Genomic DNA, 12,755 nt, shown 5'->3' with positions numbered 1-12,755 from the left:
GCATCTAAACGTTCAGTATTGATGGCGCCGGACTTCCCTTGGGGCTTAATCAGGGCTTGATCCATCTTGTTTGCTCTAGCGGTGGACAGATCGTGCGATCTTGCTACTATCAGCATGTCTTCAAGCGAGATTTTTGGTTGGCGTAAGATGAGTCCTCTCAAGGTATTGTCACAGCACCCCTGGATTAGTTGTGCTCTGATCTCTTTCGGTTGGTCATCTTCAGTGCACGTGCTAGCAAGCTCACGGAGTCGCCCGTAGTAAGTGTCCATGGACTCTCCCTCTCTCTGGCGGGCTTGTCTGGGCTTTAACCGTTCGAAATAAGGGTTTAGCTGCGGGTCAAAATGGCCATTTAACGCTGTTACCGCCGCATCATAGTCATTTGCCACCCCTGTGTTGGGCAGATGCTTGAAGAGCTTGAAGATCTTGTCCCCCGCATAGTGCAATAGCAAGGACCTCTTAACTGCATCGTCTATCTCCCTGGTCGCGAAAAAATAGTTGTTGAGGCGTTCGATCCATATTTTCCAATGGGGGAGGCTGATGCGGGATCTTCTAATTCACTGAATGGAGGTAGGACCCCTGACGCTGCGTGTTGGAATGGCGTGCGGGTTGGCGCTGCGTCTTGGTAATCATACCCCATGGCATCCGGTTATAGGTGCTCCTGGATGTGTTTGAGCAGGTGGGGTGCCTTGTGCTCCTGGTGTAGGCCTAGGGGAGGATGGCGCACGGTGACCCACATGGTGTTCTGCGCTAAGGCCTGTCTCTTTCTCTTGGCCCTCTGTTGGCTGTTCCCCTGTGTTCTGCAGTTTCTCCTCCGCCTCCTCTGTCTGTTGCAAAATCAATAATGATGGCAGAGTGCCTTGAAGTCACTGCTGCCCACGTGTGCCCTTCCTCTGCGGCCTGGCACAGGGATGTTCCCCCTATTTCTCCTTAATTTTTGTTCTTTTTTCTTTTCCTCCTTCGTTCTCTTCCAGGTGGGACCTCTGGCAGCCCGTCACTCTGGCTGTGCCTGTAGCTAAGGCCTTCAGCAGGGGTGTGGCTTGCTCATTCAGCCCGGCCTGGTCACGTGGTAACAGGGCATCCTGTCCTCAGCCCTGGGCTCCTTGACGTGTTACACTGACCTTGCCTAGGCTTTCTGCCTCGGGCGCGGCTGTCGCTGAGGTGGGGCGCACACTCACTCCAGCTGCCCGGCTGCCCCGGCATTGCGCGGATCGCGACCGCGTTGCACTGCTCCTGTGGTGAGGCGGCCACGGTGCGGGTTGACGTGTGGTGAGAGCGAGGGTCGGGCTCCCTCCGCTCGTCGCCAGAGTTATGTTCTGGCCTGGGAGGCACAAAAGAGGCACTGCTTGGTATGCACGGGGGCAGGAGCACGCAGCGAGACACAGGGAGACCACACTTTGCTCTCAGTCGGAAGGGACGACCTCAAGCAGCCGCCCCCCTTTTATTTTAGCACCTCAGGCCACGCCTGGCCTGCGGATGTGGTGGGTGCATGTGTGTTTGCCACTAGACCGTCAACTGCTACACACCGGTTACACATTCATTTTATTGGTAGGCATGGGGATATTAAGTGATTTGCCCAGAATCACAGGATGTGGAGTCAAACCCGAGACTCAAACGTTGGTTTCCCAGCTCCAAAGTCAGCAGTCCAGCCATGAGACCACATCCTCCCCCCCAGGGCACGTCTTAACTTGTGAAATGCTCAGTCTGAAGTTAATGAACAGGGGTGACCTTTCCACTGCTTGGAACACGCTGTCCATGGGAGCTTTGGACGATGTGTTAGGTTTGATCATCAGGAAACGTGTCATCAGTGAACCTTGCTACTCAGCTCTCATCCAAGCCCAGAAGTTGTGGGGTTGGGGGAGTCATTGCATCCGGATTATTCCAGATGCCCACGCAGCCGGTGCCAGGGGGTGCTTGAGATGTGGTTGAACCATGGCAGGGTTCTCGCTGTATCACTTGATCACATGTCATGCATGGCTCTTCCATAGATGGCCGGGTCAGGTTCTGTCTCCTAATATAGCACAGGTTTAGGAGCTAGAAGCAATTTAATGGGCCTCGTGCCCAGATCCACCCTTGGTGAAGCCTTTGGGGTCCCAGGGACAGACAAAGGACACTGCGCACACATCTGTCTTCTGCCTTGACAAGACCTGTCAGGTTTTGAACCCCCAGAGATGGCACTGTAAGACCTTGCTTCCACAGCTTTCATTTGATAGGCGGGTAGAACTGAAGAAAAGTTTGTGGCCACATTTATGGAAGACTCTGGGAGATATGTACGATGAAGTGGCGGAGCGCGGCGTTAGCCTTCCTGGCTTAACGCCTTTCTCCGCCACTTCTGAAAGCAAGGCTGCACCATATTCACAAGGACATGGTGCAGCTTGCATTTCCCCCTGCAATGGCGCTAAATTTAGCAACTTAGCGCCAACGCAGGCACCCTTGCACCAGGGCGTCTGTGTACAGAGGAGGATTGTTTGTGTGAAGGAAGGTGTCCCTTCCTGCACATAAACAATCCTAAAATGCCATTCTGTCACATTCATGTGTGTTGCTTCAAGCAGCACACATGATAGTGACAAAGGTTTGTTTATGTACAGGAAGGGACACCTTCCTGTACATAAACACACCATGGCATTTTGCTTTTTTCAAGCAAAAATGAGGAGAAATCATGCATTTCTCCTCATTTCGGCAACTTCAGACTAGGATTTACCTGGTCTTAATTTTGGCGCTGCCTCCTATGTACGCCACCCTTGTACATAGGGGGCAGCATCAAAATGAAGGAGTGTTTAGGTGAAACGCCCACCGCAACACTCAATGCCCACCCCTTTCATGCTAAGTATAGCATGAAAGGAGGCCTTATTTACAAGGCAGCGTTGAGCCACGTTAAATGGCTTAACGCTGCCTTGTACATAAGGCGCAGCCCCTATCGCCACCACAACATAGGTAAAAGTGCAGTTGTGGTGGCAATAGGGGCTCGTACATATGCCCCCCGAGGCCAGCATTGCTATATTGGAGCAGTCACTTCACTTTGGATGGTTGTGCAGCCCTAGTCAGCTTCTTGTCACATAAAATCCCCAGATAATCATAAAATTAAATTCTACAGATGGGGCTGCCCCTAGATTTTAGAGGTGGACGTCAGGGATTTCCTGGGGTTCACTATCAAAAATGTGGTTTTGGCCGTAGTGATCATGAGGTTCCTACTTGTGCACTAGTTCTTTAATTCGTTAAGCAGTTTATGCATCAACAGCTCGGTGCAAGACAGGAGAACTGCACCATTGGCAGAAAGCAGCAATGGAATTGTATCTCCTCCCATGAGTGGCAGGCCCAGGATCAAGTTCAGGAGGCTTTTGCCAACATCTTTTGTAAAAAGATTGAATAGAAGGGGCGCAAGAACACAGCCTTGCCGGATGCAGCTTTTTATATCTAAACTAGTTGTCAATGGCTCTTTTGGGGCATATCTGACAGCAGTGGTGTTATAGGGATGTTGTCTGATAGACTCAGTTTGTGAAGGGTTTGCCACAAAATGGATCTATTGACTGAACTGAAGGCAGTTGTGAGATCGGTAAAAGTCATGTTCACGGTTGTTTTAGGCTTATATTATTCAGCCTCCTTGCTTTCTTGATTGATCGTCCTATGGACTTTTGCTAAAACTTGCCTGGAATGATGACGCGCAACGCCCATAGGTCTCAAAGGGCTTCAGCCCCCTTCGTCATGTGTCAGCCCGGGCTGACACAGTTTCCCGGGCACATAAAGAGACATGTTTTTGAGCTAGTGTGGGCTGCCTGGTCTGGCGTCCGTCTTACTGCAGCCGCACCCGAGCACTTCACAGGTCTTTAAAAGACCATTTACTTGTTAACGATGCTTTGTTGTTTTTTCACCCCTTCTTAGAGCCCCTCAGGGTCGAATTGGGATCACAATTTGGCCTGGGCACTCACGAAAAAATGTGGCCCACATTCAAGGGGCGTGGCCCACATTTAAGGGGCGTGGTCCACATTTAAGGGGCGTGGTCCACATTTAAGGGGCTTGGCCCACGTTCAAGGGGAGTGCCCTTTCATGAAACACCATTTGCACAGACAAGGAATGAAAGTGGGGGGATCCTGTTCTTGCACAGGGCCAAGGTGACAATGGCCTACATGCCGAGCAACTAAAAAAACAGCAACGCCCCTTTCTGGCGCAAAATTATTCAAGTCCTCCAGCGCAGGAGCACCTGAAAAGTTGCGAAGCCCATGGTATTACTAACCTACTCAGCCCTCCCAGACCTTCAGCTCAGGAGCACATGAACAGCAGTAAAGCCCCTGCAGTTACTACATTAATCAGCCCTCCCCAGCCCTCCAGGCCTCAGGGCAATGTCCTGGCAGGGGAGCACAAAACACAGTTGCTGGGTCATCCATGGTAGCCAGGGGGAGGCTGAGGTGAAGATGGTGCAAGTTCCAAACATCACCAGCCCCCACAGCGAAACCCATTCTTCCTCGCCCACTATGCCCTGAATGAGAAGGGCTGTGGGCGAGTTGTTTGGACTAACACTGTTTCTGGGCTGCATGGGCCCCAGGGGGCCCGAGGTGAAAATGGCTCAAAGGCCTGAGCTAAACCTGGTCCTCAGGGAGGCTAATTCTTGCAAACAATCAACCCTCCCCAGCCCACCCTCAGCGTGATTGCTTTGCAGGGCAGGGGGTGAAGGAGAGGCCACAGCTGATAATCGCGGCCGCACAGTGAAGCTGCTTTCATTTCTCTGTCTCTGTCTCCCTGCCCTCTGTGGGCGATTTTTTTTCTCCCCTTTCCGAGTCCACACAGAGCACTCTCTGTGGACTGGGAAAGGGGAGGGAAAAAACTGGCCAGGGCACTGAAACACCGGCTCTTCGGCTGATGCCCGAATGCCCGCAGTGCCAATCCGCCCCTGGAGCCCCTGCATCTCCACTCTGGCTATTGCTGGAAGAATCAGCCCCCCCCAACATTTTATGTACCCTCCCCTACCCCGAAATGTGGCTCTCGTTGCGCCTCTCTCGTTGACAATATCCTGCTTTCTTCAACCCAAGTTTCCAATCGGGTAAGTAAGGCTTTTCCATAGCTCTTGCCAGCGCCATCTAGTAATGGCATTGGACGGTAGTTAGCGGGGTCGTTTCGTGCACCCTTTTTGCGGAGTGGGGCTATGACTGACTGCTGGTTTCCATGAGACCGTCCCTGCCTCGGCTTCACAAGCTGCATTGAACACTGATGTTAGCGCGAGTGCCCAGTCACAGGGTTCAACAATGGAGCCTGCTTTTCATTTCCATCGCCACGTTTTAGCACTATGAGATCTGGCGCCCACCACAACTCATCAAATATAGTTAAAGAGTCCATGGGGCATGGTATTCAAGTGCACTCAATATCCCTTAGTGGTTTTATATGATGGGGCAACAGCAGTGGAAACCCATTCTTCCTAAAACAGGGACCCTTGTGGCAGAAACAGTGCCAGCTGCAGAGTACAGGAACAGCGAGGGCAGCAGCAGGGCAAGCTACGAAGCAGCGGCTGAAGTCCTCATTCCACACAGAACAGAGGAGCACTAGCGTTCATCGTCACAGGGCAGATACAAATGAGGCCAGGCAGGGAGAGGCTTGCTTCCTCCCGAACATGTACAGCTTGGCAACAGCAGAGCAAGCTTCCCTCTCTCATACCAAGCAGCGGCTGAAGTCCTCATTCCACACAGAACAGAGGAACACAAGCTTTCATCGTCACAGGGCAGATACAAATGAGGCCTGGCAGGGCAAGGCTTGCTTCCTCCCGAACATGTACAGCTTGGCAGCAGCAGAGCAAGCTTCCCTCTCTCACACCAAGCAGTGGCTGAAGTCCTCATTCCACCCAGAACAGAGGAACACAAGCTTCCCTCTCTCACACCAAGCAGCGGCTGAAGTCCTCATTCCACCCAGAACAGAGGAACACAAGCTTCCCTCTCTCATACCAAGCAGCGGCTGAAGTCCTCATTCCACCCAGAACAGAGGAACACAAGCTTTCATCGTCACAGGGCAGATACAAATGAGGCCTGGCAGGGCAAGGCTTGCTTCCTCCCGAACATGTACAGCTTGGCAGCAGCAGAGCAAGCTTCCCTCTCTCATACCAAGCAGCGGCTGAAGTCCCCATTCCACCCAGAACAGAGGAACACAAGCGTCCCTCTCTCATACCAAGCAGCGGCTGAAGTCCTCATTCCACTCAGAACAGAGGAACACAAGATCCCTCTCTCATACCAAGCAGCGGCTGAAGTCCTCATTCCACCCAGAACAGAGGAACACAAGCTTTCATCGTCACAGGGCAGATACAAATGAGGCCTGGCAGGGCAAGGCTTGCTTCCTCCTGAACATGCACAGCATGGCAGCAGCAGAGCAAGCTTCCCTCTCTCATACCAAGCAGCGGCTGAAGTCCTCATTCCACACAGAACAGAGGAACACAAGCTTCCCTCTCTCATACCAAGCAGCGGCTGAAGTCCTCATTCCACACAGAACAGAGGAACACAAGCTTCCCTCTCTCATACCAAGCAGCGGCTGAAGTCCTCATTCCACCCAGAACAGAGGAACACAAGCTTCCCTCTCTCATACCAAGCAGCGGCTGAAGTCCGGCTGAAGTCCTCATTCCACCCAGAACAGAGGAACACAAGCTTCCCTCTCTCATACCAAGCAGAGGCTGAAGTCCTCATTCCACACAGAACAGAGGAACACAAGCTTTCATCGTCACAGGGCAGATACAAATGAGGCCTGGCAGGGCAAGGCTTGCTTCCTCCTGAACATGTACAGCATGGCAGCAGCAGAGCAAGCTTCCCTCTCTCATACCAAGCAGCGGCTGAAGTCCCCATTCCACACAGAACAGAGGAACACAAGCTTCCCTCTCTCATACCAAGCAGCGGCTGAAGTCCTCATTCCACACAGAACAGAGGAACACAAGCTTCCCTCTCTCATACCAAGCAGCGGCTGAAGTCCTCATTCCACCCAGAACAGAGGAACACAAGCTTCCCTCTCTCATACCAAGCAGCGGCTGAAGTCCGGCTGAAATCCTCATTCCACCCAGAACAGAGGAACACAAGCTTCCCTCTCTCATACCAAGCAGCGGCTGAAGTCCGGCTGAAATCCTCATTCCACACAGAACAGAGGAACACAAGCTTCCCTCTCTCATACCAAGCAGCGGCTGAAGTCCTCATTCCACCCAGAACAGAGGAACACAAGCTTTCATCGTCACAGGGCAGATACAAATGAGGCCTGGCAGGGCAAGGCTTGCTTCCTCCTGAACATGTACAGCGTGGCAGCAGCAGAGCAAGCTTCCCTCTCTCATACCAAGCAGCGGCTGAAGTCCCCATTCCAACCAGAACAGAGGAACACAAGCTTACCTCTCTCATACCAAGCAGCGGCTGAAGTCCTCATTCCACTCAGAACAGAGGAACACAAGCTTCCCTCTCTCATACCAAGCAGAGGCTGAAGTCCTCATTCCACCCAGAACAGAGGAACACAAGCTTCCCTCTCTCATACCAAGCAGCGGCTGAAGTCCTCATTCCACCAGTCCTCATTCCACCCAGAACAGAGGAACACAAGCTTCCCTCTCTCATACCAAGCAGCGGCTGAAGTCCTCATTCCACCCAGAACAGAGGAACACAAGCTTCCCTCTCTCATACCAAGCAGCGGCTGAAGTCCTCATTCCACCCAGAACAGAGGAACACAAACTTCCCTCTCTCACACCAAGCAGCGGCTGAAGTCCTCATTCCACCCAGAACAGAGGAACACAAGCTTCCCTCTCTCATACCAAGCAGCGGCTGAAGTCCTCATTCCACCCAGAACAGAGGAACACAAGCTTCCCTCTCTCATACCAAGCAGCGGCTGAAGACCTCATTCCACACAGAACAGAGGAACACAAGCTTTCATCGTCACAGGGCAGATACAAATGAGGCCTGGCAGGGCAAGGCTTGCTTCCTCCTGAACATGTACAGCGTGGCAGCAGCAGAGCAAGCTTCCCTCTCTCATACCAAGCAGCGGCTGAAGTCCTCATATCACACAGAACAGAAGAACACAAGCGTTCATCGTCACAGGGCAGATGCAAATGAGGCCAGGCAGGGCAAGGCTTGCTTCCTCCTGAACATGTACAGCATGGCAACAGCAGAGCAAGCTTCCCTCTCTCATACCAAGCAGAGGCTGAAGTCCTCATTCCACACAGAACAGAGGAACACAAGCTTTCATCGTCACAGGGCAGATACAAATGAGGCCTGACAGGGCAAGGCTTGCTTCCTCCTGAACATGTACAGCATGGCAGCAGCAGAGCAAGCTTCCCTCTCTCATACCAAGCAGCGGCTGAAGTCCTCATTCCACCCAGAACAGAGGAACACAAGCTTCCCTCTCTCATACCAAGCTGCGGCTGAAGTCCTCATTCCTCCCAGAACAGAGGAACACAAGCTTCCCTCTCTCATACCAAGCAGCGGCTGAAGTCCTCATTCCACCCAGAACAGAGGAACACAAGCTTCCCTCTCTCATACCAAGCAGCGGCTGAAGTCCTCATTTCACCCAGAACAGAGGAACACAAGCTTCCCTCTCTCATACCAAGCAGCGGCTGAAGTCCTCATTTCACCCAGAACAGAGGAACACAAGCTTCCCTCTCTCATACCAAGCAGCGGCTGAAGTCCTCATTCCACCCAGAACAGAGGAACACAAGCTTCCCTCTCTCATACCAAGCAGCGGCTGAAGTCCTCATTCCACCCAGAACAGAGGAACACAAGCTTCACTCTCTCATACCAAGCAGCGGCTGAAGCCCTCATTCCACCCAGAACAGAGGAACACAAGCTTCCCTCTCTCATACCAAGCAGCGGCTGAAGTCCTCATTCCACCAGTCCTCATTCCACCCAGAACAGAGGAACACAAGCTTCCCTCTCTCATACCAAGCAGCGGCTGAAGCCCTCATTCCACCCAGAACAGAGGAACACAAGCTTCCCTCTCTCATACCAAGCAGCGGCTGAAGTCCTCATTCCACCCAGAACAGAGGAACACAAGCTTCCCTCTCTCATACCAAGCAGCGGCTGAAGTCCTCATTTCACCCAGAACAGAGGAACACAAGCTTCCCTCTCTCATACCAAGCAGCGGCTGAAGTCCTCATTTCACCCAGAACAGAGGAACACAAGCTTCCCTCTCTCATACCAAGCAGCGGCTGAAGTCCTCATTTCACCCAGAACAGAGGAACACAAGCTTCCCTCTCTCATACCAAGCAGCGGCTGAAGTCCTCATTTCACCCAGAACAGAGGAACACAAGCTTCCCTCTCTCATACCAAGCAGCGGCTGAAGTCCTCATTTCACCCAGAACAGAGGAACACAAGCTTCCCTCTCTCATACCAAGCAGCGGCTGAAGTCCTCATTCCACCCAGAACAGAGGAACACAAGCTTCACTCTCTCATACCAAGCAGCGGCTGAAGTCCTCATTTCACCCAGAACAGAGGAACACAAGCTTCCCTCTCTCATACCAATCAGAGGCTGAAGTCCTCATTCCACCCAGAACAGAGGAACACAAGCTTCCCTCTCTCATACCAAGCAGCGGCTGAAGTCCTCATTCCACTCAGAACAGAGGAACACAAGCTTCCCTCTCTCATACCAAGCAGAGGCTGAAGTCCTCATTCCACCCAGAACAGAGGAACACAAGCTTCCCTCTCTCATACCAAGCAGCGGCTGAAGTCCTCATTCCACCAGTCCTCATTCCACCCAGAACAGAGGAACACAAGCTTCCCTCTCTCATACCAAGCAGCGGCTGAAGTCCTCATTCCACCCAGAACAGAGGAACACAAGCTTCCCTCTCTCATACCAAGCAGCGGCTGAAGTCCTCATTCCACCCAGAACAGAGGAACACAAACTTCCCTCTCTCACACCAAGCAGCGGCTGAAGTCCTCATTCCACCCAGAACAGAGGAACACAAGCTTCCCTCTCTCATACCAAGCAGCGGCTGAAGTCCTCATTCCACCCAGAACAGAGGAACACAAGCTTCCCTCTCTCATACCAAGCAGCGGCTGAAGACCTCATTCCACACAGAACAGAGGAACACAAGCTTTCATCGTCACAGGGCAGATACAAATGAGGCCTGGCAGGGCAAGGCTTGCTTCCTCCTGAACATGTACAGCGTGGCAGCAGCAGAGCAAGCTTCCCTCTCTCATACCAAGCAGCGGCTGAAGTCCTCATATCACACAGAACAGAAGAACACAAGCGTTCATCGTCACAGGGCAGATGCAAATGAGGCCAGGCAGGGCAAGGCTTGCTTCCTCCTGAACATGTACAGCATGGCAACAGCAGAGCAAGCTTCCCTCTCTCATACCAAGCAGAGGCTGAAGTCCTCATTCCACACAGAACAGAGGAACACAAGCTTTCATCGTCACAGGGCAGATACAAATGAGGCCTGACAGGGCAAGGCTTGCTTCCTCCTGAACATGTACAGCATGGCAGCAGCAGAGCAAGCTTCCCTCTCTCATACCAAGCAGCGGCTGAAGTCCTCATTCCACCCAGAACAGAGGAACACAAGCTTCCCTCTCTCATACCAAGCTGCGGCTGAAGTCCTCATTCCTCCCAGAACAGAGGAACACAAGCTTCCCTCTCTCATACCAAGCAGCGGCTGAAGTCCTCATTCCACCCAGAACAGAGGAACACAAGCTTCCCTCTCTCATACCAAGCAGCGGCTGAAGTCCTCATTTCACCCAGAACAGAGGAACACAAGCTTCCCTCTCTCATACCAAGCAGCGGCTGAAGTCCTCATTTCACCCAGAACAGAGGAACACAAGCTTCCCTCTCTCATACCAAGCAGCGGCTGAAGTCCTCATTCCACCCAGAACAGAGGAACACAAGCTTCCCTCTCTCATACCAATCAGAGGCTGAAGTCCTCATTCCACCCAGAACAGAGGAACACAAGCTTCCCTCTCTCATACCAAGCAGCGGCTGAAGTCCTCATTCCACCCAGAACAGAGGAACACAAGCTTCACTCTCTCATACCAAGCAGCGGCTGAAGCCCTCATTCCACCCAGAACAGAGGAACACAAGCTTCCCTCTCTCATACCAAGCAGCGGCTGAAGTCCTCATTCCACCAGTCCTCATTCCACCCAGAACAGAGGAACACAAGCTTCCCTCTCTCATACCAAGCAGCGGCTGAAGTCCTCATTCCACCCAGAACAGAGGAACACAAGCTTCCCTCTCTCATACCAAGCAGCGGCTGAAGTCCTCATTCCACCCAGAACAGAGGAACACAAGCTTCCCTCTCTCATACCAAGCAGCGGCTGAAGTCCTCATTCCACACAGAACAGAGGAACACAAGCGTTCATCGTCACAGGGCAGATACAAATGAGGCCAGGCAGGGCAAGGCTTGCTTCCTCCTGAACATGTACAGCATGGCGTCAGCAGAGCAAGCTTCCCTCTCTCATACCAAGCAGAGGCTGAAGTCCTCATTCCACACAGAACAGAGGAACACAAGCGTTCATCGTCACAGGGCAGATACAAATGAGGCCAGGCAGGGCAAGGCTTGCTTCCTCCTGAACATGTACAGCTTGGCAGCAGCAGAGCAAGCTTCCCTCTCTCATACCAAGCAGCGGCTGAAGTCCTCATTCCACCCAGAACAGAGGAACACAAGCTTCCCTCTCTCATACCAAGCAGCGGCTGAAGTCCTCATTCCACACAGAACAGAGGAACACAAGCTTCCCTCTCTCATACCAAGCAGCGGCTGAAGTCCTCATTCCACCCAGAACAGAGGAACACAAGCTTCCCTCTCTCATACCAAGCAGCGGCTGAAGTCCTCATTTCACCCAGAACAGAGGAACACAAGCTTCCCTCTCTCATACCAAGCAGCGGCTGAAGTCCTCATTTCACCCAGAACAGAGGAACACAAGCTTCCCTCTCTCATACCAAGCAGCGGCTGAAGTCCTCATTTCACCCAGAACAGAGGAACACAAGCTTCCCTCTCTCATACCAAGCAGCGGCTGAAGTCCTCATTTCACCCAGAACAGAGGAACACAAGCTTCCCTCTCTCATACCAAGCAGCGGCTGAAGTCCTCATTTCACCCAGAACAGAGGAACACAAGCTTCCCTCTCTCATACCAAGCAGCGGCTGAAGTCCTCATTCCACCCAGAACAGAGGAACACAAGCTTCACTCTCTCATACCAAGCAGCGGCTGAAGTCCTCATTTCACCCAGAACAGAGGAACACAAGCTTCCCTCTCTCATACCAATCAGAGGCTGAAGTCCTCATTCCACCCAGAACAGAGGAACACAAGCTTCCCTCTCTCATACCAAGCAGCGGCTGAAGTCCTCATTCCACCCAGAACAGAGGAACACAAGCTTCACTCTCTCATACCAAGCAGCGGCTGAAGCCCTCATTCCACCCAGAACAGAAGAACACAAGCTTCCCTCTCTCATACCAAGCAGCGGCTGAAGCCCTCATTCCACCAGTCCTCATTCCACCCAGAACAGAGGAACACAAGCTTCCCTCTCTCATACCAAGCAGCGGCTGAAGTCCTCATTCCACCAGTCCTCATTCCACCCAGAACAGAGGAACACAAGCTTCCCTCTCTCATACCAAGCAGCGGCTGAAGTCCTCATTCCACCCAGAACAGAGGAACACAAGCTTCCCTCTCTCATACCAAGCAGCGGCTGAAGTCCTCATTCCACCCAGAACAGAGGAACACAAGCTTCCCTCTCTCATACCAAGCAGCGGCTGAAGTCCTCATTCCACCCAGAACAGAGGAACATAAGCTTCCCTCTCTCATACCAAGCAGCGGCTGAAGTCCTCATTCCACACAGAACAG

This window comes from Lissotriton vulgaris, chromosome 6 (genome assembly GCF_964263255.1).
Source record: "Lissotriton vulgaris chromosome 6, aLisVul1.2, whole genome shotgun sequence".
NCBI lineage: Eukaryota > Metazoa > Chordata > Amphibia > Caudata > Salamandridae > Lissotriton > Lissotriton vulgaris.
The sequence above is the reverse complement of the archived record's forward strand: the minus strand, read 5'-3'. Positions refer to the sequence as shown.